The sequence below is a fragment of the Macaca mulatta genome, chromosome 18 (assembly GCF_049350105.2).
Source record: "Macaca mulatta isolate MMU2019108-1 chromosome 18, T2T-MMU8v2.0, whole genome shotgun sequence".
Classification (NCBI taxonomy): Eukaryota; Metazoa; Chordata; class Mammalia; order Primates; family Cercopithecidae; genus Macaca; species Macaca mulatta.
Window position 1 is genome coordinate 10,324,123 of NC_133423.1, and position 26,358 is coordinate 10,350,480.

The 26,358-nt window shown below is 40.9% G+C and overlaps 1 long non-coding RNA gene across 2 annotated transcripts in view; it reads right to left on the bottom strand.

The window, feature by feature from the left end:
* LOC106994566 (uncharacterized) overlaps positions 1-26,358 on the bottom strand; it is a 75,609-nt gene that overhangs the window by 44,900 nt on the left and 4,351 nt on the right. For both annotated transcript variants that reach the window (XR_013408157.1, XR_001441175.3), the window contains exon 3: positions 26,110-26,191. This is a non-coding gene — a long non-coding RNA (uncharacterized LOC106994566). The remainder of the gene's footprint in view (positions 1-26,109; positions 26,192-26,358) is intronic.

The following is a 26,358-nucleotide window of genomic DNA, read 5'->3' on the forward strand; positions in this document are numbered from 1 at the left end:
CGAAGCCAGATAGATTAGTACATGTTCTAGATAAACACAGGTGTCACCTGACCAGATTGGTGATTTACAAAGATGAGGCTGGAGGCAACATAGAGAATAAACTAGAAAGGAGAAGGAACTGTTAAGAGACTGCTATCTCCTCTATTCTCTCCCTTCCAATCTAGTTTCTTATTGCACAACGACCCCAGGCCATTTGTACTACCCACCTGAATTTCATACTTAACATATCTAGAAGCAAGCTTGTCATTATCCTCAGGGAATCATTTGTCCCTTGGACTTCCTAATCTGCATCAGTGGCCACATGTATCATGTTCTTAGTCACAAAGGCTCAAAACCTCAAAATCACTCTTGGCTCTCGGCTCTTCCTTGCTTCATCTTCTTTCAGTCTCTCGTCAAAGCCTGGCTGTCTGTTCTTTCATAATAAGGTTCTTTATTTCAACTCCTACTGTTACCAAAACTTCTCTAAGTTTTAAACAAATTTGAAGGGGTGGCTGCTTCTATATAATGACTCTGGAAGTCAGAAAGAGGCAATTATTGCAGAGAACTCCAAAATAGACACAGCTCACAACCTGGCCCTCTCCTTTGCACAGCCTCCTCTTTTGCTCATCTGAGTCTGCATTTTGCCTGATACTTATTTTAACTGGCTCCATGAGAAGACAAGGGGAGAAGAGGGAAGGAAAATGAGAGGGGGAAAATGAGAAAAACTCCCTTGTAAATTGACTGGGACCAAATTGATCCTGGAACTTTCTGTCTGAAGCAGGATAGTTTGTCTCCATCGTGCTTTTGCGCAACATAAATTGAGTGTCTTTTTTTAAGCAATTTTTTTTTAGTGTTTACAATGTGTTTGGCATTGTTCTAAATTTGTTATATATTAGCTCATTAATCCTCAAAAAGCCCCTATAAGGAAGGCACTGTTACTATTCTTATTTCACAGATGAGGAAACCAAGGAGCAAGAAGCTTAAAAGGGCACCTGTGATCACACAGCTGATAAAAATAAAACCAGAATTTGAGCCAGAAACCTGCAGTTCAACTCCTGAGCCCAGCACCCAAGTATCATTCTATTGTTGCACTAGTTCCTGAAATTTACATGACTCTCCTCCAGCCCCTTCTATTCCTTGTTAAATCAAGTTTAGCCTAAAGCTGCTTCCTTACATATTTTAAATTTGGCCTAAAGGTTTTTCTGTACATCGCAAACTGTAACAAGTGGAGGTGTAAACAGACAGACAGCTGGGCGCGGTGGCTCAAGCCTGTAATCCCAGCACTTTGTGAGGCCGAGACGGGTGGATCACGAGGTCAGGAGATGGAGACCATTCTGGCTAACACGGTGAAACCCCGTCTCTACTAAAAAAAATACAAAAAAACTAGCCGGGCGAGGTGGCGAGCGCCTGTGGTCCCAGCTACTCGGGAGGCTGAGGCAGGAGAATGGCGTGAACCCGGGAGGCGGAGCTTGCAGCGAGCTGAGATCCGGCCACTGCACTCCAGCCTGGGCGACAAAGCGAGACTCCGTCTCAAAAAATAAAAAAATAGACAGACAGTAGCCTACTCTTGTGCCAATCTCCGAGTTTTGGCTAATCAAATGTGGCCAACTGTTGAAAACCATCTTCAAATAAGGCAAACATCAAGCTGTAACCAATCCCACTGTTTCTGTTCCTCACTTCCATTTTCTGTATGTCACTTTCCTTTTTCTGTCCCTAAGTCTTCTGCCATGTGGTTGTGCTGGAGACCCTGAGCCTACTCTGGCTCAGGAGGCTGCCTGATTTACAAATTGTTTTTTGCTCAATTAAACTCTGTTAAATTTAATTTGGCTGAAGGTTTTCTTTTCTTTTCTTTTCTTTTCTTTTTTTTTTGAGACAAGAGTTTCACTCTTGTTGCCCAGGCTGCAGTGCAATGGCACAATCTCAGCTCACTGCAACCTCCGCCTCCCAGATTCAAGCAATTCTCCTGCCTCAGCCTCCTGAGTAGTTGGGATTACAGGCATGTGCCACCATGCTCAGCTAATTTTTTGTATTTTTAGTAAAGAAGGGGTTTCTCCATGTTGGTCAGGCTGGTCTCGAACTCCTGACCTCAGGGGATCCACCTGCCTCAGCCTCCCAAAATGCTGGGATTACGGGCGTGAGCCACTGCGCCCGGCTGAAGCTTTTATTTTTTTAACATCCTCCATCTCCCCTACTTCTGGGCTTCCTTGTTCACCTGCCTCCACATCCAGACATCATTCAGAAGTGATGACTCACTCTCTCTTTGATCATCTGAACTCCTGTAGCAATTTATCTCTTCGAGTGCTTCTTACTTTCAGTCTGGTGTAACCTCCTATCCTCCAGCCCTGGAGGTACCTCCAGTTATTTCTAGGTGTTGCCAAAAAAGGAACCACTTGTACTTACAATGGAGCCTACTGTCAGCAGCTCCCTCAAGCAAGGCACCCCCTCCCCACCTAAAGCAGGACTCTGCTTGGCTCAGGGGTTCCCTGCTTTGTCCGCAGGCAGCTGCATCGAAGTGGCCAGAAGTAGCACTTCCCCTTTGATCCATGCATCCAGGGGCCAACCCTGTACCACTTGCTACTCTGGCCCTGGGGATATTTGTGATCACAACCAGAAGAAAATTCCTTCCTGAAGGTTTTCATTTAGTAAAGAGTCAGGTAATAAATATAAGAATAAAGAAAATACACAGTATGTTAAAAGATGTAAGTGCTGTGAAGAGTAGTAAACTAGGGTAAGAGGATGGAAATGCCTTTGGGGGTAGGGGGAGTTGCAATTTTAAGTGAGTGGTCAGGGTGAACCTCTCTGAGATATTTAAGCAAGAGTGGCAGGAAGTGAGAGAGCTGACCAAGTGGATATGCTCCATGGAAAGAGAAGAGCTGATGCCAAGCCCTGCAAGGGAGCCCCTGGGTGTGGTGGAGGCCAGGGACATAGGGAGAGTAGAGAGCAAGTATGGCCATGCACGCCCTGTAAGAACTGCCGCTCCAAGTTAACTAGGTAGTCATTGTAGGGTTTCAAGGACAGGAGTAACAGGACCTAAGTTTTAAAAGGAATCCCAGCACTTTGGGAGGCTGAGGAGGGTGGATCAGTTGAGGTCAGGAGTTCGAGACCAGCCCAGCCAACATGGTGAAACCCTGTTTCTACTAAAAATACAAAAAGTAGCTACGTGTGATGGCGGGTGCCTGTAATCCCATCTATTCAGGAGGCTGAGGCACAAGAATCACTTGAACCTGGGAGGCGGAGGTTTCACTGAGCTGAGATGGCGCCACTGCACTCCAGCCTGGGTGACAGAGTGAGACACTGTCTCCTAAATAAATAAATAAATAAAAGGATGACTTTCCAGGCAGGAGTGCAATACCACTTTCAGTGTGTGCTCAAGAATGTTAAATAAGACCCATTAACTGGTTGCAGGTTTTTCTTCAGCCATGGCCAGCTGTAAAAGTGTAGGTAGAAGTAAGTGGAGGTTTGGATTTGCTAAGATGGAACAAAGAAGGGAGAGGAGTAAGGAGTTTGAGGGTGTTAAGATCCTGCAGAGCACTCAGAGAATATTTTTTGGACCCCAGTGTGGGCTGTTAGGGCAATAGTTCTTCCCACTTCTATTTTGATTCCTCTTTTTCCCCCTAGACCCCGACAAGTACCTTGACCCAGAGATGAAGTCTATCAGATTTCAAAGTGGTACTCAGAATCTCAATCTTCCTCTAATTATTAAATTTTGTTGCAGGTAATATGTTCACTTTTCTGCACATGATTAATTTTCCCTACAAGACTGCAGGTTTTAAAGGGAAGAAGCACTAATTCTTATTCATCTGTTTCTTCTCAGCAGAGGGTCTCTCTGCACTGGAATCACTTGGCAGCTTTTACAAATCATGATGTCTGGGTCCACCCCTAGAGAATTGGCCTTGAGTGCAGCCTGGGGTACTGGGCTCTTAAGAAACCTCAGATGATTCTGATGGGCACCAAGGATGGAAGCCTCGAGACTATATTATAAAGCAATGTCTCACATATAGAAGGTAATTCATAAATAATAATGTATTTAAAAAAGAATTAATAAATAATGGTTGGGAAATATTAATGAATGGGCCCGGGAAACAGCTTTTCAGCTAGCCTCCTGAACTCAGGTGTATTTTTCCCCAGTAAGTCATCTTAGACACTCCCTTCTGCAAAACTAAGCTTCTTGGAATTCACATTAAAACTTCTCCCTCAAAAACTTCCTGCATTTCTTTATCATCTGCAATAGTGGCTCCCACACTTTGGTCCACAGGCTGGACCAGCTGAAGAACTTTAAAATATGGCAGGTTCTAGGGCTTCAAACCTCATCGAGTTTCTGATGCAGTCATTGAAAAGCCCAGAAGTCTGCATTCCTATGGAGCTCCCTTCAGGATCCTCAGAAATACTACTAGGGTGAGAATTCTCCATCTACAAGATAAAACCCAATCTCCTTCCCCAGTTGTCAGATTTCTCCACCATACATTCCTATCCGATTTGCAATCCTTTATTTCTGTATCATTCCAACCCAAATCTTCTGCCACAGGAAAGAAAATTAACCCAATGTTCATTATGGTGCCATTACTTCCTAATTTTGTTCATGTTGTGCCTTCACCTCAGCTGACCCTTCATCCCTCTATGCCTGGCTCAAACTCATTCATTTTCCTGGACCTGGTTCAAATCCTACTACTTCCTCCACAAAGCCATCCAGTTCATTACAGCCCAGTGATGTAACCCGTCTTGCCTAATCAAAGCATCGCTTATTGGCGTAATTACTGCCTTTGATTTAACTTGTTATGAAATCATGTGCTGTGTGTCTAATGAAGCTATTAGCTTCTGTAAGATGAGGGTAATTCTTCCATACCTCTTGCAATCCTAACTATAGTAAGACAATGAATGGATGAAGGAGTCTATAGCATGTACAAAAATTTCCTTAGCATTTCCTCAAGTCTTTTTCTAACTGTCACAATTGAATTATCATAAAATGACTTCAGCTATCTTTTAGGAAAGGCATAGCTATCATAAAATGAAGCTGTGAAGATAAGTTGTGTTTTGTTTGTTGTGTTTTTAATGTCTCCCTTGTGATAATCACTATGTATGAAGTACCACAGATAAGCTAACACACCGTAGCTATTGCAATAAAATTTTTTTAATAAACAGTAAATGTGCATTGGGTCACATATGCTTTCTGGAGCTTTTATTTTATATTCTCCTTGAGCAGTATTAGTCATTTTACATATTTTATTTCCACTAATTACACTTTCTGGTTCCTATAATCCAAAGAATGCTGCTAATATTTTTCATTTCTGATTCTATGAAAACTGTAAAATAATTTTAAGGTTTTTATTGACCTAATAACTCTGCAGTGTTCCACTGTAATAATAAACCCTCATTTAGGGGCTTAGCAGGATTTATACATGTCTAACTTTTTAGCTGTGATAGAATAAAAAACACCCATTTTAAAGGCTTTTAGTGTCATAATGGGAAAAACACACTCCACATCACTATTTTCCCAGGGGCTACTAGGGGACCAAATCTCTATTTTATAGGAAGAATTCTGGAGGAAGTTTTTATTGTATTAAAGGCTACTGTGCACAAAATGCTGTACATGTTTCTATTCTAGTTTTACACAAAGGTGATACTTGCAATCTATTATACATTATTACCTATGTCGATGAAAAGAGTCAAACTCTGTAAAATGCCAGAAGAGATTTATTCTGAGCCAAATATAAGTGGCCATGGCCCCTGACATAGCCCTCAGGAGGTCCTGAGAACATGTGCCCAAGGTGGTTGGGGTGCAGCTTGGTTTTATACATTTGAGGGAGGCACGAGACATCAATCAAATACATTTGGGAAATACTCTGGTTTGGTCCAGAAAGGCAGAACAATTTGAGGGAAGTGGGGGCTCCCAGGCTATAGGTAAATTTAATAAATATTTTCTGGTTGACAATTGGTTGAGTTTGTCTAAAGACCTGGGATTAATGGAAAGGAAAAGTTCAGGTTAACATGGGGAGACAGGTTGGGCACGTTGGCTCACGCCTGTAATCCCAGCACTTTGGGAGGCTGAGGCAGGCAGATCATGAGGTCAGGAGTTCGAGACCAGCTTGGCCAACATGGTGAAACCCCATCTCTACTAAAAAAAATACAAAAACTAGCCGGGCGTGGTGGCAGGCGCCTGTAATCCCAGCTACTCAGGAGGCTGAGGCAGGAGAATCCCTTGAACCCAGGAGGCTGAGATCATTTCAACTATCTTTTAGGAAAGGCATAGCTATCATAAAATGAAGCTGTGAAGATAAGCTGTGTTTTGTTTGTTGTGTTTTTAATGACTCCCTTGTGATAATCACTATGTATGAAGTACCACAGATAAGCTAACACACCGTAGCTATTGGCTATAGCCAATAGTGCAATATGACATTGCACTCCAGCCTGAGCAACACAGTAAGACTCCACCTCAAAACAAAACAAAAAAAAAAAGATTGTGGAGATCAAGGTTCTTTTGAAGTCTCATAGTGGCTGCCCTTAGAGAACAGATGACAAAGATTTCCTAATCAGACCTTTAAAAGGTGTTAGAATCTCAGTTAATCTCTTCAGGATTGGAAGGGCCTGGAAGAAAAAGATCTAGCTATGTTAACAGAGATTCTTTACAGGTGCAAATTTTCCCTCACAAAGGATGGCTTTGCAGTACCATTTCAAAATATGGCAAAGCAACAGGTTTTGAGGTAAAATAATTTTGTTTTCTTCTTTGTCACATAATGTTATGCCAGAGACAGATTGAAAAGTTAAGTCATGATATATCGGGTTAAATAAAACCCATCTGATGAGAATTTATGGTTTGGAGGGCATGAGTCTCCAGACCCCTTAAATAGAAATTTGGGCAAAATAAAAAAATCAGAGTTTAGTCCTCACCTATAAACTTCATGAAAACAGAAGTCATAATTTTCTTGTTTAGTGTTTTATCTTATTCAGTGCTGAACATAGGGCCTGGTCATAGTAGGTATGCGATGAACACTGGTTGGCTCACTGTTAGGCATTGGTGGGTAAGAGCCAGAGAAGAGAGGGACAAGACAAGGAGGCAGCGTGTGAGTGGAGACTGTGATTATCTCAAGTCCAGCTACTTGCATTTTACAGGCAACCAATTACAAATTGGCTTGACCATGGCAGCTGGAATGTACCTATATCTTTGTGTGAGCTTTGAAAGCAGAATATTACATGTAAATCAAGGAAGCTGGATTCTAAGCACTTACCAATTAGCTATACAATAAAGCAAACTCTGTGTGTGTGTGTATATATGTGCATGTGTATGTGTGTGTGCATGTGTCTGTGCATGTGTGCGTGTGTGTGTGTGTGTGTGAGAGAGAGAGAGAGAGACAGACAGACAGAGATAAATCACTAGTCACAGAGTACTATCTTTGCTGAATATAAACAAATTTAGGGTGTGAAAGGTGGGCCCAGATAGCTGGGTTAAAACAAAGAAAGAGAAACAAATGGGTAGCCAACTTGTTCTGCTCAAGAAAGAAAGAGGCATGTGGATAAATAGAAGAGAATGAGGACAGAGAAAGGAAGAGAGAGGAAAGTCTAGCCAACATGCGGGAGGCTGGAGGGAGCTTCCTGTGAGAAATTCCAAACAGCAGGAAGGCTGAAAGCCCTTGGAAAGAATGTCTACTATTCAGCTTTAATCCCCATGTTTTGCTGTGGCATAAGCCTCCCCCACTGCATCCCCAAACCTTCAGTGGTCGGCTGCAAAGAAATTTGCCTGCCTTGGGTCATATACCCTCAAGGAAATGAACTACCAAATGCAGGATGATGGAGTTAAAAAATAAATCAAAGAATACAGACAGGGGCTTAGTTCTATAGGTGGGGTGGTAGAAAAAGAGAACAGCCAAGGCATTGAAAAATGAGTCGTGAATGTAAAATAATCCGCAATCAGGTGAGCAGGACCTGTGAGGCAGAGTGGTCTCGATAATGTAAACATCCAGGATTTGGCAGAAAACTTGGCCCTTTTAATAAATTGGGATATGGAATCTCAGCTTATTTTATCAACATCTGGAAGGCAGAGTGACCTCAAATGCCATCTGGGTTCCAATTCTTTAGCTTCCCCCTCAAATGCCTGGTTGCTGAGGATGTCCAAGTGCCAACCCTCAGAGCCCTGATTTTAGAAATAAAAGGCCAGTATTTCTCATGCATATGATGAGGCATAAATATTTAAGAGGGAGGTTTTTGTGATTTTGTGGAATGTTTTCAAGTTCTTTGCAACGCTGAACAAATGCTTTCCGCTCATTTTATATCCAGTTTGTTAGTGAACAAAATAGAAGGACTTCTCCGGAGTTTTAGATCTTTCTATCATAATCCTCAATATCCTAATGTTTCATTCATTTATTTAATAAGTACACATTTAGCATCCACTATGGACTGGAAATTGTTCTAGATATGAGTAATGAGCAGAAAACACTGCTTGCCCCAAGGGAGCTTAAGTCCAGAGCAATAGTTCCAGAACTTGGCTTCTCATCAGAATTGTCACAGAGCTTTACAAAAAGACTCCAAAGAATCCACACAGACATACTCTACCAGGAATCTCCTTTCCATCCCCATATCTTTTGGTTTTTCACCAAGCAAGAGTAGGTTGAGGAATGAAAACAGGCCAGATGGGGGAAACGGAACAGGAAGAATGCCATGACCAGTTTCCTGGAGCTGTGATTCCAGCACATTATCTGAGGATTGGCTGAGTTCAGGCTAGGTCTTCTCAAAATCCTGCCCATTAACCACAGCAAGATAATGTTTCATACCCACAGGATGGCCTAACTAACATGATGGATAATAATGGGTATTGGCAAAGATGTGGAGAAATTGGATACCTCAAACATTGGTAGTAGGGATGCAAAATAGTGTAGCTACTTTGGAAAACATTCTAGCAGTTCCTCAATAAGTTAAATACGGAGTTTTCATATGACCTAGCAATTCCACTCACAGCATACACCTAAGAAGAATAAAAACACATGTCCACACAAAACTTTGGTTATAAATGTTCATATCAGCATCATTCATAACCAAAAAGAGGAAAGAACTCAAGTGTTCCTCAACTGTTGAATCAGTCAAGAAAGTATTGGATATCCACGCAATGGAATATTATTCCACCATAAGAAGGTACCGATAGATGCTATAACATGGATGAACCTTGAAATACTACGTTAAATAAAAGAAGAAAGTCACAAAAACCCACATATTAATGATTCCACTTATATGGAGTGTCCAGAAGGGGCAAATCCATTAGAAAAAATGGAGATTAGTGGTTACTAGGGGTTGTGGGGAAGACAGAATGGGTAATGACTGCTCATAGCTATGAGGTTTCTTTTTGGGGTGATAAAAAGGTTTTAAAATTAGTGCATATGTTTGTACAATCTTATGATATACTAAAACCACTAAATTGTACACCTTGAAAGGGTAAATATTATGGCATGTGAACAACATCTCAATTAAACACATGTATTAAAAATTTTTAATGGCATGATAAAAATAATCCTGCCTGCCCATGCTATTGAGGAAGCATTGAATGGGGAAAAGAAAGTTCTTAAATTATGAACTCCTAGATTTTGAGGGCATGGATTATGTGTTATTTGTCTTTGTAAGAACAGTAATTATTATGCTTCCTAGCCCATATACTGCTTCTGTAAGGAAGCTTCATATTATCAATTAAGAAAAAGGAGACTCAGACTCACCTAACTAATAAAGGAATTATTTGGTCCATTTGACTGAAAAAGTGCAGATTTTACTTCAGGTAAAGATTGGTCTGCAAGGACCCAATTTCTTTTCATGCCTCAATTCTGTCCTTATAAAACTGACCCATGGCTTGATTTCTTCTTGTTCCTAAGATGATTTCCAGTAATTTCTAGAGCTACAAACTTCCTTATTTAAGTCCCTGGTAGCCTACTCAAAGTCCAGGAAGTGATAATTGATGACCTTTACTGTGCTGACTTTGGTCTTTCACCATAATAAGATGAATCACTGAATCCAGGAGGAGAATGTAAAACAAACAAACAAACAAAAAAAAGTAAAAGAGCAAAGCTGAATTTATTTTCTTGCCAGGAGAAAGAGAGTCCCTCATTCAAGCATGGCTAAAAGAAAAAAGAATGGATCTACAGAACCAGGCAAGGGGGTATTTACTCTACATTAGAAAGGATTCTGGGGCCGGGTGCGGTGGCTCAAGCCTGTAATCCCAGCACTTTGGGAGGCCGAGACGGGCGGATCACGAGGTCAGGAGATCGAGACCATCCTGGCTAACACGGTGAAACCCCGTCTCTACTAAAAAAAAATACAAAAAACTAGCCGGGCGCGGTGGCGGGCGCCTGTAGTCCCAGCTACACAGGAGGCTGAGGCAGGAGAATGGCGGGAACCCGGGAGACAGAGCTTGCAGTGAGCTGAGATCCGGCCACTGCACTCCAGCCTGGGCGGCAGAGCGAGACTCCGTCTCAAAAAAAAAAAAAAAAAAAAAAAGGATTCTGGGCTTTACGTACCAATCATTTTTCGGAAGGGTAGAGGAGAAAATTGAAAACTCCTCTTTTTGATGTGATCCATTTTTAAAACTGATGTGACAAAGTGCCACATCAAAGAGACTGGTTTTCAGAGATCTCAGGTGAGACATTTCCGGCTCTGTTTGGCTCATGTGGCACTTTTTCATGTGCAAGCTTAGGGCTTAGCAGTTTTCTTTTTTAACAATGATAAACACATATTGTTCTAAACCAGTGAGGGTCCATCCCTGGGTACTGGGTGGGGCCAATCCCACCATCATGGCTCTCTGTGAGAAAAAAGAATGAAGAGGTGATTGTTGGAGAGGTGGTCACGTGCACCGCACTCTCCGTGAGGGCTTTGCAGCATTTGGTCAGAAAGACAGTAAGACAATAAGGACCATCTTGACAACAGGTTCAAAGGAAGACAAGTACTAAAGATACTAGAAGTTTGTGAAAACCCCCAGATCTCTTGCAGAGGGTTTTCTTGGCAAAAGAAAACCATAAAATGTGCCAGGTTTTTTTTTTTTTTTAAAACTACTTCTTCTCTTTTTCGAGACAGTTTAGCTTTGTTGCCCAGGCTGGAGTGCAGTGGTATGATCTCTGCTCACTGCAACCTCTGCCTCCCGGGTTCAAGCCATTCTCCTGCCTCAGCCTCCTGAGTAGCTGGGATTACAGGCACCCGCCACCATGCCTAGCTAATTTTTGTATTTTTAGTAGAGATGGGGTTCCACCATGTTGGTCAGGCTGGCCTCGAACTCCTGATCTCAAGTGATCTGCCTGACTCGGCCTCCCAAAATGCTGGGATTACAGGCGTGAGCCACTGTGCCCAGCTAAAATGTGCCAGTTTTATCTGAAATAATTTATTCAGTAATATATTCACCGCCCCCCCCCCACCACAAGCACTTTACTTTTTACATGAACAGATCAGCAACTTAAAAAATATATATATTGAAATGCTGTCAAGTCAAGAAGAAATTCTTTATTTGTTAAATCAGGATAATCAGGAGTTCATTTTCTCAGGAAAAATTCTTTGTGTTGGCAACAGCATAAGACATCCTAAAGCAAGAGACTTTCTCAGGGAAAATTGTCCAGAGCAAATTCCAAATGAATAGAGTTTCACCACCAAAGAGAGTATTAACAACCCAAATTTTCTATCTCCAGATTCTACAACAGCTATCTTGCCTCCTGTTTCCAAATTGTTCCAAGTTTAAAACTGATTTCTCAATTATTAAATTTTTGTAGCATGTGGCAGACATGCTGAGAGTTAACAAGTATGTTCTCATACTGTGAGAGAAGGCCATTCATCAAGCTTCAGAATCAGATAACCAATCCTGTCTTTGCTGCTCATTGGCTATAAGGCTGGAGCTAACTGCCTAACTCTGTCCTGTTCCCTTAAAATGCTGGTGACAGGGCCAGGCACCGTGGCTCATGCGTGTAATCCCAGCACTTTGGGAGGCCGAGGCGGGCGGATCACGAGGTCAGGAGATCGAGACCATCCTGGCTAACATGGTGAAACCCCGTCTCTATTAAAAATAAAAAAAAATTAGCCAGGCGTGGTGGCAGGTGCCTGTAATCCCACCTACTCAGGAGGCTGAGGCAGGAGAATGGCGTGAACCCGGGATGCGGAGCTTGCAGTGAGCCGAGATCGCGCCACTGCACTCCAGCCTGGGCAACAGAGCAAGACTCTGTCTCAAAAAAAAAAAAAAAAAATTCTGGTGACAATATCTTCCTAAAAGGGTTCCCATGAAGATCAACTGAAATAGCAATACTGGTAACACACTTAGTCCAGTGTCTGGAAAAATCATTCAATAAATATTTGTTCCAGCTTGGCCAACATAGTGAAACCCCGTCTCTACTAAAAATACAAAAATTAGCCAGGCATGGTGGCACATGCCTGTAATCTCAGCTACTCAGGAGGCTGAGGCAGGAGAATTGCTTAAACCCAGGAGGTGAAGGCTGCAGTGAGCTGAGATCGCACCACTGTACTTCAGCCTGGGTGACAGAGTAAGACTCCATCTCAAAAAAAAAAAAAATGTTGCTATTGTTATAACAATTGATAGAAAATGTGTTCCAAATATTTTAAATGCAGCCATTAGCTATTGAATACCCCCGCATGACTCTAAATGTACATAGCTGAGAACTGAGGTAGAACCTTCCTCCTTCAGCAAATGCAAAAACTGAGGACCAAGGACAACATACCAAGAGAGATAACACTATGGCAGAAGAAAATCCAAATTCCCGCCAGGCGCGGTGGCTCACGCCTATAATCCCAGCACTTAGGGAGGCTGAGGCGGGTGAATCACCTGAGGTCAGGAGTTCGAGACTAGCCTGGTCAACATGATGAAACCCTGTCTCTATTAAAAATATTTAAAAAATTAGACGGGCATGGTGGTGGGCTCCTGTAATCCCAGCTACTCTTCATAAAAGCAATAATAATAGCAAGCATGTATATACATTGAGAAACAAAAATATAATCCTAAATCCCCCGAATGACTGAACAGACCCGTCTTGGACAATGGGACTCCAGAAAAAATTTAAAAACTGAGTTCTCATGCCTGTAATCCCACCATTTTGGGAGGCCGAGGTGGGTGGATCACAAGGTCAGGAGATCAAGACCATCCTGGCTAACAAGGTGAAACCCCGTCTCTACTAAAAATACAAAAATTAGCCGGGCGTGGTGGCAGGAGCCTGTAGTCCCAGCTACTCGGGAGGCTGAGGCAGGAGAATGGCGTGAACCTGGGAGGTGGAGCTTGCAGTGAGCTGAGATCGCGCCACTGCACTCCAGCCTGGGCAACAGAGCGAGATTCCATCTCAAAAAAAAACAAAAACAAAACAAACAAAAAAAACTGAGTTCCCAGCTATGACTGGGTAGGAGGTAGGACATGCCGCTATATCCAGTCCCTCACTAACTGCCATTATCCTTTCTTTCCTAAGGGTTAAACAGAAACCAGCCCTTTCTAAAGACTTCCTGAACTCTGGCACAGCAAGTGACCAGCATTCTTTCCTGATCACAGACCAGTGAATGCACTAAGTGCCTTCATGTACCTGCTTCACCTTTGGACACATAGGGCCTAATCATAATACATTTAAGTGTTAAGTCTCCACCCCAAAGTGAACATGGGATGCATGTAACATGCATATTTGCTTACTACACATGTGTATACCCCCTTCATGAATATTCATAGCTTCCCCAGTAACCCGTTGAATATGTACACTTGGCCAGCCCATTCAGCATAAAGTCCTGTCTCATTTTTCCCTTCTTTAAAGTGCTCGCTTTTGGCTTCTGTGGGAGACTTCACTTCCCAGACTGTGGGATGGTCAGCCTGCAAGTTACAACACCTTATAAGAATAAAGCTCTCAGCTGGGTGCAGTGGCTCATGCCTGTAATCCCAGCACTTTGGGAGGCCAAGGCAGGTGGATCACCTGAGGTCAGGAGTTTGAGACCAGCCTGGCAAACATGGTGAAACCTCGTCTCTACTAAAATACAAAAATTAGCCAGGTATGGTGGCACATGCCTGTAATCCCAGCTACTCAGAGGCTGAGGCAGGAGAATCGCTTGAACCCAGGAGGCGGAGGTTGCTGTAAGCTGAGATCACACCACTGCACCCCAGCCTGGGTGACAGAGTGAGACTCCGTCTCAAAAAAAGAAAAAAAGAAAAAAAGGTCTCCTTTCCAAATTTATAACTCTCATGATTCTTCAGTTGACAACATGTACATTATATATATATGTGTTTGTGTATATGTGTGTATATACATATATACACACACGTTAGGTTAGTGCACAAGTAATTGTGGGTTTTGCTACTTAAAAGTGATTGCAATTTTTGCCATTAAAAGTTATATATATTTTCCAGGCACTGCTCTAAGTACTTTCCATATAGTGATTCTCTTTTCCGTGTATTTACTTATTCCACATATTGGCTCGATATATGAATTTCCATCTACAGACTCCATATATTGACTCATGGTATTGATGACAGCTGTTACAGAGGATGGCACCATGCAATGAGCAGTCAAGAGGAGCAACATGGAGTCCAGTCGCACCATGTTTGTGGTCTTCTACACCTAGCCAAAGCCAATAAACCCCAGAAGTAAACGGAAATCTTGATGACCATCAGTTTCTTTCCATCAGCATTTTATCTTTCTACTCCTCTTCTTTCCATCTTCCATTCTTCTATTTTGTTTCTTCTTTTTTTCTAACTTCATCATCATTTTAGACCTGAACGTAGTACCATGATCTTTTCAGGATTCAAGCTTTTCATGATCTATTATGAAAATTAGGGAAAGTATTCTTCCTTTAAAATTCCTTTCCTGTCTCCTTCTCCACCTCCTTTTCCTATCTTATTAAGAGTAGCTACCATAATGGGAATGGGGAACTTACATGCTGCAGCATTATGTACTATGTTTTATTCTTATCATCTCATTCAATCTTAGAACACCTCAGCTGAATAGGATTATAAGACACTCAACAGTAATAATGTGAAAATATATTAACACTCAAGAAAAAAACGAAAAAAACAAGCAAGATTTTTCATTTATTTATTTTTTTGAGGAGTCTTGCTCTGTCACCCAGGCTGGAGTGCAGTGGCACGATCTCTGCTCACAGCAACCTCCGCCTGCCAGGTTCAAGTGATTCTCTGACCTTAGCCTCCCAAGTAGGTGGGATTACAGGTGTGCTCCACCACACCCAGCTAATTTTTGTATTTTTAGTAGAGATGGGGTTTCAGCATGTTGGCTGGGCTGGTCTCCAACTCCTGACCTTAAGTGATCCGCCCACCTCGGCCTCCCAAAGTGCTAGGATTACAAGCCTGAGCCACCACGCCCGGCCAAGCAAAAATATTCTGATGACTAATCTCGTAAATAGTTTCTGATGCAGCAGGCATAGTCATTCAACTTTTTTTTTCTTTTTTCTTTTTTTTTTTGAGACAGAGTCTTTCTCTGTCCCCTAGGCTGGAGTGCAGTGGCACAATCTCAGTTCACTGCAACCTCTGCCTCCCAGGTTCAAGCAATTCTCCTGCCTCAGTCTCCCGAGTAGCTGGGATTACAGGCATGCACCACCACACCCAGCTAATTTTTGTATTTTTAACAGAGATGGGGTTTCACCATGTTGGCCAGGCTGGTCTCAAACTCCTGACCTCAAGTGATCCGCCCACCTCGGCCTCCCAAAGTGCTGATATTACAAGCATGTGCCACCACACCCGGCCAAGCAAAGATATTCTGATGACTAATCTCTTAAATAGTTTCTGATGCAGCAGGCATATTCATTCAACTTTAACTTGCCTCATTTCACCTACAGGATTGACTTTCATCTGTGAATGAAGATGACTTCCACTGAATCTTTCAAAAAATCATATTATAAACACTGATTATTGTAGCTCTGTTAAGCTTAAACTTCCTACAGTTCTCCTTAAAAGTTTAATAATGTATTTTTTAAAGGTATGGGTAAATCCAGTCTCTATAACAATATCTACAAATGAACCTTTAGTATATCCATACTTCAGCTGCCTACAGTCCTTGGATGCTAACAGCCTCAGACAGAATCTGAGTCCCACCTATGTTTGCCAAACAATCCTGGTTTATAGGGTAATTGAGAAATCTCCGGAACTATTTTCATTTTTCCTTTGGACTAAATCTGTCCTCATGTAGGTAGCAAGGCTATAAATAGTTTAATTTTTTTTATTAGCTTAATCAAATGTGCCATATGAAAATTATTCCTGTGGGATGAACAGATATTTGATAAAGCACATATAGTAATATTTTAATTGTAGATCTAAGTGATGGGCATATGAATATTCACTGTACAGTTCTTTCAACTTTTTTAATATGAACGTTTTTAAAGTAAAATGTTTAAAGTCTCCTTTGTAAAATATTTATCATATATTCTACAGATATTTATTAACTCCTGCTATATATATACCAGGCACTGGTATATGATGGGAAAGGAGCTTACAGTCTAAGGCAACAAGCTTGCAGAATTGGCTTATGTTGGACTTGGAACCCAAAGCTGAGGACCAGATATTCTTTTTTTTTTTTTTCTTTAAGATGGAGTTTTGCTCTTGTTGCCCAGGCTGGAGTGCAATGGCATGATCTTGGCTCACTGCAATCTCTGCTTCCCGGGTTCAAGCAATTCTCCTGCCTCCGCTTCCCAAGTAGCTGGGATTACAGGCATGCAACCCCGCACCTAGCTAATTTTGTATTTTTAGTAGAGATGGAGTTTCTCCAAGTTGGTCATGCTGGTCTCACACTCCCAACCTCAGGTGATCCGCCCACCTCGGCCTTCCAAAGTGCTGGGATTACAGGCGTGAGCCACTGCACCCAGCCCACATATTGTTTTAGCTGAAACAGGAAAACCCCTCTTAGCCTACCCAGCTTAGGGGTTAGGGGGGTGAGGGTCTCCAGTCATGTGGAGATTGTTTCCAATCAAAGACTTTGAACAACTGATTGGAAAGCCAATCAGAAAGCTCCACTACCCACCCCCATATCCTCCACATCACTTCCGCATGCCACCCAATAGAACACTGACCAACCCAATATTGTCCTAAGACTTCCTCCTTTTATTCTGCAAAACCCACTGTCCTTTCAAATCCCTTTGAGTCTCTACCAGATTCCTTCCTTGAAATAGTAACTCACTTCTTTGCTATAGTAAGCTCTGAATTAAGTAGCCATTGATGAACTCAACAGGCATCTTCGTCCTTTTGATATTCCTCAACTATAGTCATCTACATGTTGAACTGAAATCAGTTGTGACAACTCTTCAAAAACAAATACAGTGCTTACATTTGTTTTCTCTATAATTCCACACTCCTTTGTACTGCAGTCTGCTTCTAAGAGAGAAGGGGATCAAGTTCCAGGTAGCTTGCCTAGAATGGCGTATAACCCACTGTGCCTCCTTGTTCAAGAAGGTCATCTATACTGTGATTTTCTGGGTGAAAAATGTTGAGGGCCACTAAGTATTCAACTTGACGCATCTATGGGTTGGGGCCTATATTTGTGAGCAAAATAAAATCAATTGTTCTGCAATAAACTGAGTTTCTCCTGGAATCTAGTTAGTGAGATCAACAGATGAAACGAGAGAGCTGGATTTTACACCATTTGTCGGTTAACAATGACAGCAAATACATGAACTGTGCTTAATATATGCCACTGACACCTAACAAAAATAACTCACACATTCAGAACAGCCCCATGCAAAGCGGGCACCATTTTCCTCATTTTATAGATAGGAAAACAGAGGCACAAAGGTGAACTTCCCCCAAGGTCACAAAGACAAGTGACAGAACCAGGTTACAAACTCAAACAGTCTGCTTCCAAAATCTATGCTCTTATCCAATATGCTACATTTCCTCTATTTAGGGTTTTATATTATTTAGGGCATTTATTTCTATGAATGTCAGGGGAAAAACATTAGCATAAAAAATTACCAGCTACTCTCTCCTCAATGGGACTATTCTATAGCTTAAAAAAAAAAAAAAAAAAAAAAGATACCCTACATAAGCAATGACAAGGTAACCATTTATGAATGCCTGACTGGTAGCCTGGCTGTGGGGCTTCATCTTTTATTGATATGGAAGGCGAACACTGTTTCCCTTTGTATGGCCTTATAAAGATTTACTTAAAAAGAAAACTGCTTCATATACTAATATGGGAATGAGATTTGGTAAAGTTCAATCATAACTCTTGGGAGACCGACTTCTCCACGATTGGCACAGAAGGAAAAGTGCCAATTCTGCTTTTTTGCTAATGTATTTGGTCAATTCCTCGGACAGTCATTGTGCTCTGTTTCACGAGGAGCAAAGGTTTTATGTTTTATAGCAGATGAAAGACTCTACCCTTTTCCTCTCACTTTCCTGCTCAGCCAATTATTTTCCACTTGCTCTCATTTAGTGGTAAGCACACGCTGAGCAGGAACGTCCTTCTAGAAGCAGGCCTAGCTGCACTAGATACACTGGATGTTCTGGCTTCTCTACCTACACCTAAAGGGGTAGAAAAGCTCACCTGTATTCATATGGCTAGTTGTTATAATGAATCTAAAGGAAATTTCCCTCCCCATTTCTATTCTGGAAAATGGCTGTTTATTTTATACCTAGCTCAACATCATTAAAACAGAAGAAATCATTTTATTAGGAACCTTGAAATAGATGTCTTAAGCCCTTACTAGCACATGTGATAGGCCTGGACAGCTTTAGGGAATTAGGGCAATTAAGGAAAACTGAAGGTATCTAACTACTACTTAAAATACCTTTTAATGTTTCTTATAATGCAAGTCTGAGGATAAATAAATTTTCTCGCCTTTTGTTTAGCTGTTTTACCCTCTTTTTGAAAGTTATTTTTAATGGATATAGAATTCTGGGTTGACTTTCTTTTTCTCTTTAAGCTCACTAAAGATAGTCCATTGTCAGCTGGGCACGGTGGCTCACGCCTGTAATCCCAGCACTTTGGGAGGCCGAGGCAGGAGGATCACCTGAGGTCAGGAGTTTGAGACCAGCCTGGCTAACATGGCGAAACCCCATCTCTACTAAAAATACAAAAATTAGCCAGGCCTGGTGGTGCCCACCTATAATTCCAGCTACTCGGGAGGCTGAGGCAGGAGAAGCTCTTAAACCAGGGAGGTGCAGGTTGCAGTGAGCCGATGTCATGCCATTGCATTCCAGCCTGGGCGACAAGAGTGAGACTCCATCCCAAAAAAAAAAAAAAAAAAAAAAAATAGTCCATCGTCTTTTGGACTCTATTGTTTCTGATGAGAAGTTAGCTGTCATTGTGGTGTTGTTCCTCCGGAAATTATGTGTCATCCTTTCATTCCCAGAAGCTTATAAGGTTTTTCTCCTTATTTTAAATAGTCTGATTACGATGTCCCTAGGTATAGTTCTCCTGCTTGGGGTTTGTTTGGTGTCTGGGATTTGTAAATTATGATTTCACCAATTGTAGGTAATTTTTTAAATCATTTCTTCAAATATTTTATCCTTTTCTTGCTCTCCTCCTCCTGTAGGACTCCAATTTCAGTTATGTTAGACTGATACCTTCCTAAGTATTACTGAGGCTACTAATTTTTTCCATCCATTTCTTCTCTAGGTCTTCAGAATATAATTTCTATTGATCTAGCTTCAAGTTGACCAACTCTGACAGTTTCAAGTCTCCAATTTGCTGTTATGCAATCAATTTTTTAATTTCAGATATAGTATTTTTTGGTTGTAGAGTTTCCACTTGATTCTTTTTGGGAGTTTCCATTTCTCAGCTGAGATTTCCCATCTGGGCACATTTCTAGTTTTTTTTTTTTTTTTTTTTTGGTTTTTTTTTTTCCTACTGTCTGGCCTGGGGTCTCTTGTTCCAGCTTTTTAGCATGACTGATAATTTTTGACTGGATGCTGAACATTGTGGATGAAAAATTTTAGAAGCTCTGAACTATTATTGCCTTCCTTCAAAGAGGGTTAAGTTTTCTTGTTGAAGAAAGGCTAGGTAACGGATTCCTTTGAAACTTGGTCGTAGGCATTGTTAAGTCTGGCCTATTTAAGTTTTCCTTACTCTTCTGGCACAGCCACCCTGAGGTCTTGATTTAAAGCTTGAGTGCTTACCAAACCCACTCTACTTGAACTCCAGCAACTGTCTCCCCAGCATTTCATAGCTGCTAACATCTTTGTTTGGCTCTTCAGCCTCCCTGCTGTTGTTTTCTTCCAGGATTCTTTTTTTAGGCTTTTTTTCCTTCTAAGGTTCTTGAAGTTTTACTCTTTGCATGAACATTTTAAGCATCCAACAATTACAGTAAAATACCACGGACCGGGCACCTTACATAACAGGAATTTATTTCTCACAGTTGCCAGCAGGGTTGGTGTCTGGTGAAGTCTCTCTCCTGGGTTCCAGATGACCGTCTTCTCGCCATGTCTTCACATGGCCTTTCCTTAGTGTATGCAGATAGAGAGAGAGAGAGAAAGCACGCGACAGAGAGAACACCCATGCACAAACATGAGTGCACTCTGGTGTCTTTTCTTATTACTATTATAATTATTATTATTATTTTTAAAGATAGGGTCTTGCTCTAAAACCCAGGCTGGAACACAGTGACATGACCATCGCTCACTGCAGCCTTGACCTCCTGGGCTCAAGCAATCCTCTCACCTCAGCCTCCCAAGTAGCTGGGACTACAGGCACACACTACTATGCCCGGCTATTTTTTTTTTTTACTATTATTTTTAATAGAGATGGGGTCTCACTATGTTGCCCAGGCTGGTCTTGAACTCCTGGCCTCAAGTGATACTCCTGTCTTGGCCTGGGATCCCAAAGGGCTGGGATTACAAGTGTGAGCCACCGCACCCGGCCCGTGCCTCTTCTTGTAAGGGCACTAATCCTATTAGGGGGGCCCTACCCTCATGACCTCATCAAACCCTAATTACCCCCGAAAGGCCCCAGCCCCAAATACCAGACACATGGATGTGTTAGAGCTTCAATACATGAATTTTAGAGGGACACAAACATTCAGTTCATAACAGTGAGGGTGGCTCAGATCCCAGCTGGTGGTTGGGTGGGCCACCTCAGCTTTTTAACCTGAGGTCTCTTGTCCTATTTGTGTAGCCCCAGATTCCTCTCTTTCTTCCCATTCAGTTATATGTTTAGTTGTAATATTTCTGCATGGTGTATATGATGTTTTAGTGGTTTAAAAATTGTGCACACTTTCAGAGGCCAAGGTGGGCGGATTACCTAAGGTCAGGAGTTCAAGATTAGCCTGACCAACATGGTGAAATCCTATCTCTACTAAAAATACAAAAAATTAGTCAGGTGCCTTGGCACGCACCTGTAATCCCAGCTACTCAGGAGACTGAGGCAGGAGAATTGCTTGAACCCGGGAGACCGAGGTTGCAGTGAGCTGAGATTGTGTCACTGCACTCCAGCCTGGGGGACAGAGAAAGACTCTGTCTCATAAAAAAAAAAAAAAAAAGGAAAAAAAAAAAAAGGAAGTTAGATCGCACCACTGTGCTCCAGTCTGGGCGACAGAGTGAGACTCCATCTCAACAACAACAACAACAACAAAATGTGCACAAACCCAACCATAACCAAGAGGGTTTTGGTTGTCTTTTATTATCTGAGCAGGCAGATTTACTCTGGAATGGAAAACATTCCTGCAGTTACCTTGTTTTTGCTCTGCTCTTGCCACCTTAACCTAGCACAGCATTTTTCTATCTCCAGAAATAGCATTTTTAACAATTCTGTGTTGCATTTGTTCAGGTTGTTCCAGTATCTAACAAAATTTTCTTTCATAAACAAGACTCTTGCAGTTGTTAAAGATTCAATTCCAACGTATTGCCTACAGCCATCACATTCAAATAGATTAAAAGTAAAAAATACATATAAGTTGCTGAAACAATTCTATTAAAGTTTAAAACCTACAAGCTCTTTTTCTTCCTCTGGTTCAGCAGTGCTTTTTCTTATGGGTTTCCAAATGAAGCCATTTTAATGAAAAAAATATGCCAGGGCACAAGGCAGAAATGCACACCAATACTTTGCTTTGCTGTGACCTTGGAGCTCTCAATAAGTGTGTCTGCATGTCCCTGAATAATTTACAAAATGGGTTTTTCATGGCTTTGATCACTGTCTAAGCTGGTCTCTTAATTGACCTAGGCAATGGCCTCTTTTTCACATGAGAATGCCTCTTCAGAAGGCAACAAGATTGTGAAGCCAAACTTTGATCTATATCTTTTGATTATGGGAAAAATATGAATGTAATTTACTTATTAGAAACCATTAATTTCTGAAGCCTCAGTTGGCAAGTACAGCTAAGGTGTGGTGTGTAGTTTATATTTATGCCTTCAGCATCCCACTCAAAGAGCTCTTATTTCCCAATCCTAAACATATTTCCCTAGTAATGATAGTTGATGGTTGGTTTGTGATTGCCTTAAAAAGTGATTTAATTTTCATCAGTTTTTTTTCCTTACTCCTAAGGAAGTAGTTTTTCCCTGTTTAGAATTTAAAGACAATTGGTGGATTCCAGAAATTCAGCAAATGTCAACTAGAAAGGGAAATTTGAACTTGAGCTTTAGAACAATTTGAACCAAATATTTTTTTCCTTTGTGACATATACTGAAATACCTACACATTTATATTGTTTCAAGTCATTTGTGACTTTTCAAGCTATCTACATTTGCCATGTAATGGGAAGATTAAGTGTGAAATCTGCATTTAATTAATATGTGTTATTAGCTCAAGGGCATGAAAGAGTTAATCTACAGACATCAAATATGTAATATTTATCAACTACTAAATTGTTATCCTTCATCATTAATTGATAGAGCCGTAAACTGTAACACTGTTGTTAAACTATTTGAGTTGAAAGGATTTCCCTCTCTATAGGAACTGGGTGGTAAGCCCTTAGCAGGGTGGGAATATATTTCTATTGTTCCCTGCGGAAGTTAAAATGCAAGACATATAAATGTTCACATAACTAAAATCTCTTAGGAAGCTCTGTGTAAAAGCAATAGATGTATTTTTTTTTTTAATTTCATTTCCATATTAGCCTTAGGGTGAAAATTCAATTTTAATATCTTAATGTTTACTTCTATTCAGAACTTGTGGTAGAAATGAATATGTCTGGACCCAGAAGTTGAGAATATAACTAAGGTAATTCTGAATTTTAGTATGAAATTTTCTATTGCATTTCTTACTACCTGATAGTTTATGATTTTCTTTTTAATCTAAATAGATTATAAAATAAAGTTCTGGGGCAAATTCCCTAACAGCCCTGGTCTTTCCTGATAGTGAATCGGAGATTATATCTTTCTAGCACTCATTTTGGCAATTAATCATAGACTGCTTAACTGTTCACTATATAACTGTCTTGCCTTCCCAAGAAGATTATAAAAATTTAGAGCATAAGGTTATAAGACTGCCATAACACCTAGTCTCTAGGACTTGATGACTTCCTTTAAAATGTTTCTAAAATTAATCATAATTTTTAGTATGATGTTAGCAGGCACATATGCCAAAATTGCTCACAATATACAGGTGATTAGAAAATTCTTGAAGTCTTTCTTTTCCTTCTTAACTTGAATCCTTAAAAATGATGTCTTTTGGCTGGGTGTGGTCGTTCACGCCTGTAATCCCAGCACTTTGGGAGGCCGAGGCGGATGGATCACCTGAGGTCAGGAGTTCAAGACCAGCCTGACCAACATGGCGAAACTCTGTCTCTACTAAAAATACAAAAAGTAGCCAGGCATGGTGGCACATGCCTGTAATCCCAGCTACTTGGGAGGCTGAGGCCGAATTGCTTGAACCCGGGAGGCAGAGGTTGCAGTGAACTGAGATTGTGCCATTGTACTCCAGGTTGGGTGACAAGAGCAAAACTGTCTCAAAAAAAAAAAAAAAAAAAAAAGATGTCTTTTTAAAAATCTAAAATGCATATATATCTTAAATTCATATCTTCCAAAGGGAACCATGCAAGTTTCTAATATAATTTTTTTTTTTTTTTTTTTGAGACAAGGTCTCGCTTTGTCACCCAGGCTGGAATGCAATGGTGTGATCTGGCTCACTGTAGCCTCAACCTCCCAGGCTCAAGCAATCCTCCCATCTCAGCCTCCCAAGCAGCTGGGACTACAGGCATGTACCACCAAACCTGGCTATTTTTTATATTTTTTTATGAAGTTGGGGTCTGGCCATATTGCCCAGGCTGGTCTCGAACTCCTGGGCTCAAGTGAACCTTCTGCCTCGGCCTCCCAAAGTACTGGGATTATAGGCATGAGCTACTGCACCCGACCTCTAATATAAATTTTAAAATGAAAAATAATAAAGGACAATTGTCATCACTGATGGCCATATTTGAGTATTCCGGATTCTATAATCTAGAGAAATTTAGGTTACTGAACATTAAAATCACAAAGAGGCCACCAAACCACTTTTACTGGTGTTCTATAGGGTGGAAAAAGGATGTGAAACAGAAGAAAGAAATAGCTAAAGCTCTTTGTCTCTGGTTTTGGGAGATAAGTAAAGAAGAGAGGCAGCCTGGTATTTATGTCTCTCTACCTGTTGGTTCCCACATTTCCAGGAAGATCTGATATTTTAGAATAGCAGTATGCAAACTGGGGTAAGTACATGAAAGTCTAGAGGTTAAGTACATGTAAACTTCTCTTCAGTAAGCAGGTATGGATAGTTTAAAAGAATTAGTTCCCAGATCCTCAAGTACCATGTCTGTTCTCTTCTAAAAGTGATCTTCCTGAGAATGTGCTTGGGGAGACATCATTCTGGTTAATTCTCTCTTCACAAGTATCCTTCTCTGTCATTCCATTGCTATAAGATGCCATGTAGGCCACTGGCCACACCATACCCCCACAAATCTCAGCTTTGTTTTGGAGACAGAGGGAGACAGATTTCCAACCCAGAATACTACACAGAACCTAACCAGTAAACAAATAGACATACAAATGAGTGGAATAAAGAGATTTTAAGGCATTCAAACTAAAAAAGAAAAAACAATCATGTACTTTTTCTCAGGGAGCTATTGGAGGATGTCCTCCAACAAAAAGAGGGAGTAAACCCAGAGACAGGTGATCCCCAACAGAGAAGAAATATGAAGGGAATCCTGGGAGTGATAATAAGATAACTCAGTAGTATCACTGGGAGTGACATTAAACGTAGCTTAAGGATATCTTAAGGTTAGCAGCTATAGTAGACTAGAGAGCAATCCATCCAAGTTCAAGGGAAAAAGCATGAGGGCAAGTAGGGATGTTTCAAGAAGAAAGAAAAGTGGATAGATTATCTGTTGTGTTCCAGTGTATTGAGAAATAATTTCCAATTCTGAGGAAAACTTCAAAGATGACCAACACATAGAAAATTAAGTGAATGAAAAAAATGTGACGAATAATGAGACTGCAGTTGTACAAGAAAAGTTATACAGGAAAAAATAATCATAGCACAATATATGTTTTAGTTATAAAAATATTTACTGGCTTATAATAATTTGAATACCTCCAAAAATTGGGATATAACACGTTTGGGAGAATGAGGAAAGAAACAATATGTATGTGTGTGAGTGTGTGGGTATATAAAAGAATTACAGCATTATATTTATGAAAGTAAGTCAACAGTTAATGCCCTAATGCTAAGGTCTAACCTAAACAAGAAAATCCAGAAACAGTAGTATACACTAGTAATAGAGCAAAAAGATTTTAGAAATCAGATGGGGAACTTTGAGTGTGATAGACAGAATAATGGCCCCCAAAGATATCCACATCTTAATCCCCAGAAACTGTGAGTATATTGCCTTTTGTAACAAAAGGAACTTTGCAGATGTGATTAAGTTAAGGATCTTGAGATGGGGAGATTATCCTGAATTTATCTAAATGCAGACAATCTAATCACCTGAATCTTTCACAGCAGGTTATCTTTTCTGGCTGAAGTCAGGAAGAGGGAGAAAGATGCAAAGCCTGACAAGAGTTGGACCTGCCATTGCTGGCTTTGAAGATGAAGGAGAGGCCCTGAGCCAAAGAATGTGGATGGCCTTTGGAACTTAGGAATGGGGAAATGAGGATCTCAGTTCTACAACCTCAAGTAACTAAATTCTGCCAGCAACCTAAATGAGCAAGTAAACAGATTCTCCGCAAGAGTCTCTAGGAAGGAACCCAGCCCCTTGAACACGTAGATTTAAGCTCAATGAGACCTATGCTGGACTTACCATCTCCAGCCTGTCAGATGATACATCTGTGTTATTTGAAGCCACTAAGTGTGTGATATTTGCCACAGCAGCCAACAAAAATCTGTTGAGGTACAGTAAAGAAGAGATATTTTAAATTCTGTGGTACTTTTTACATGAATACATTTGTTTTCAATATGTAACAATTTTAAAACTTTAGTAAACTAAGAATTTATGGATGTTTTCTTGATGTGATTAAAAATATTTAATTAAAACCATCAGCCTCCTTCT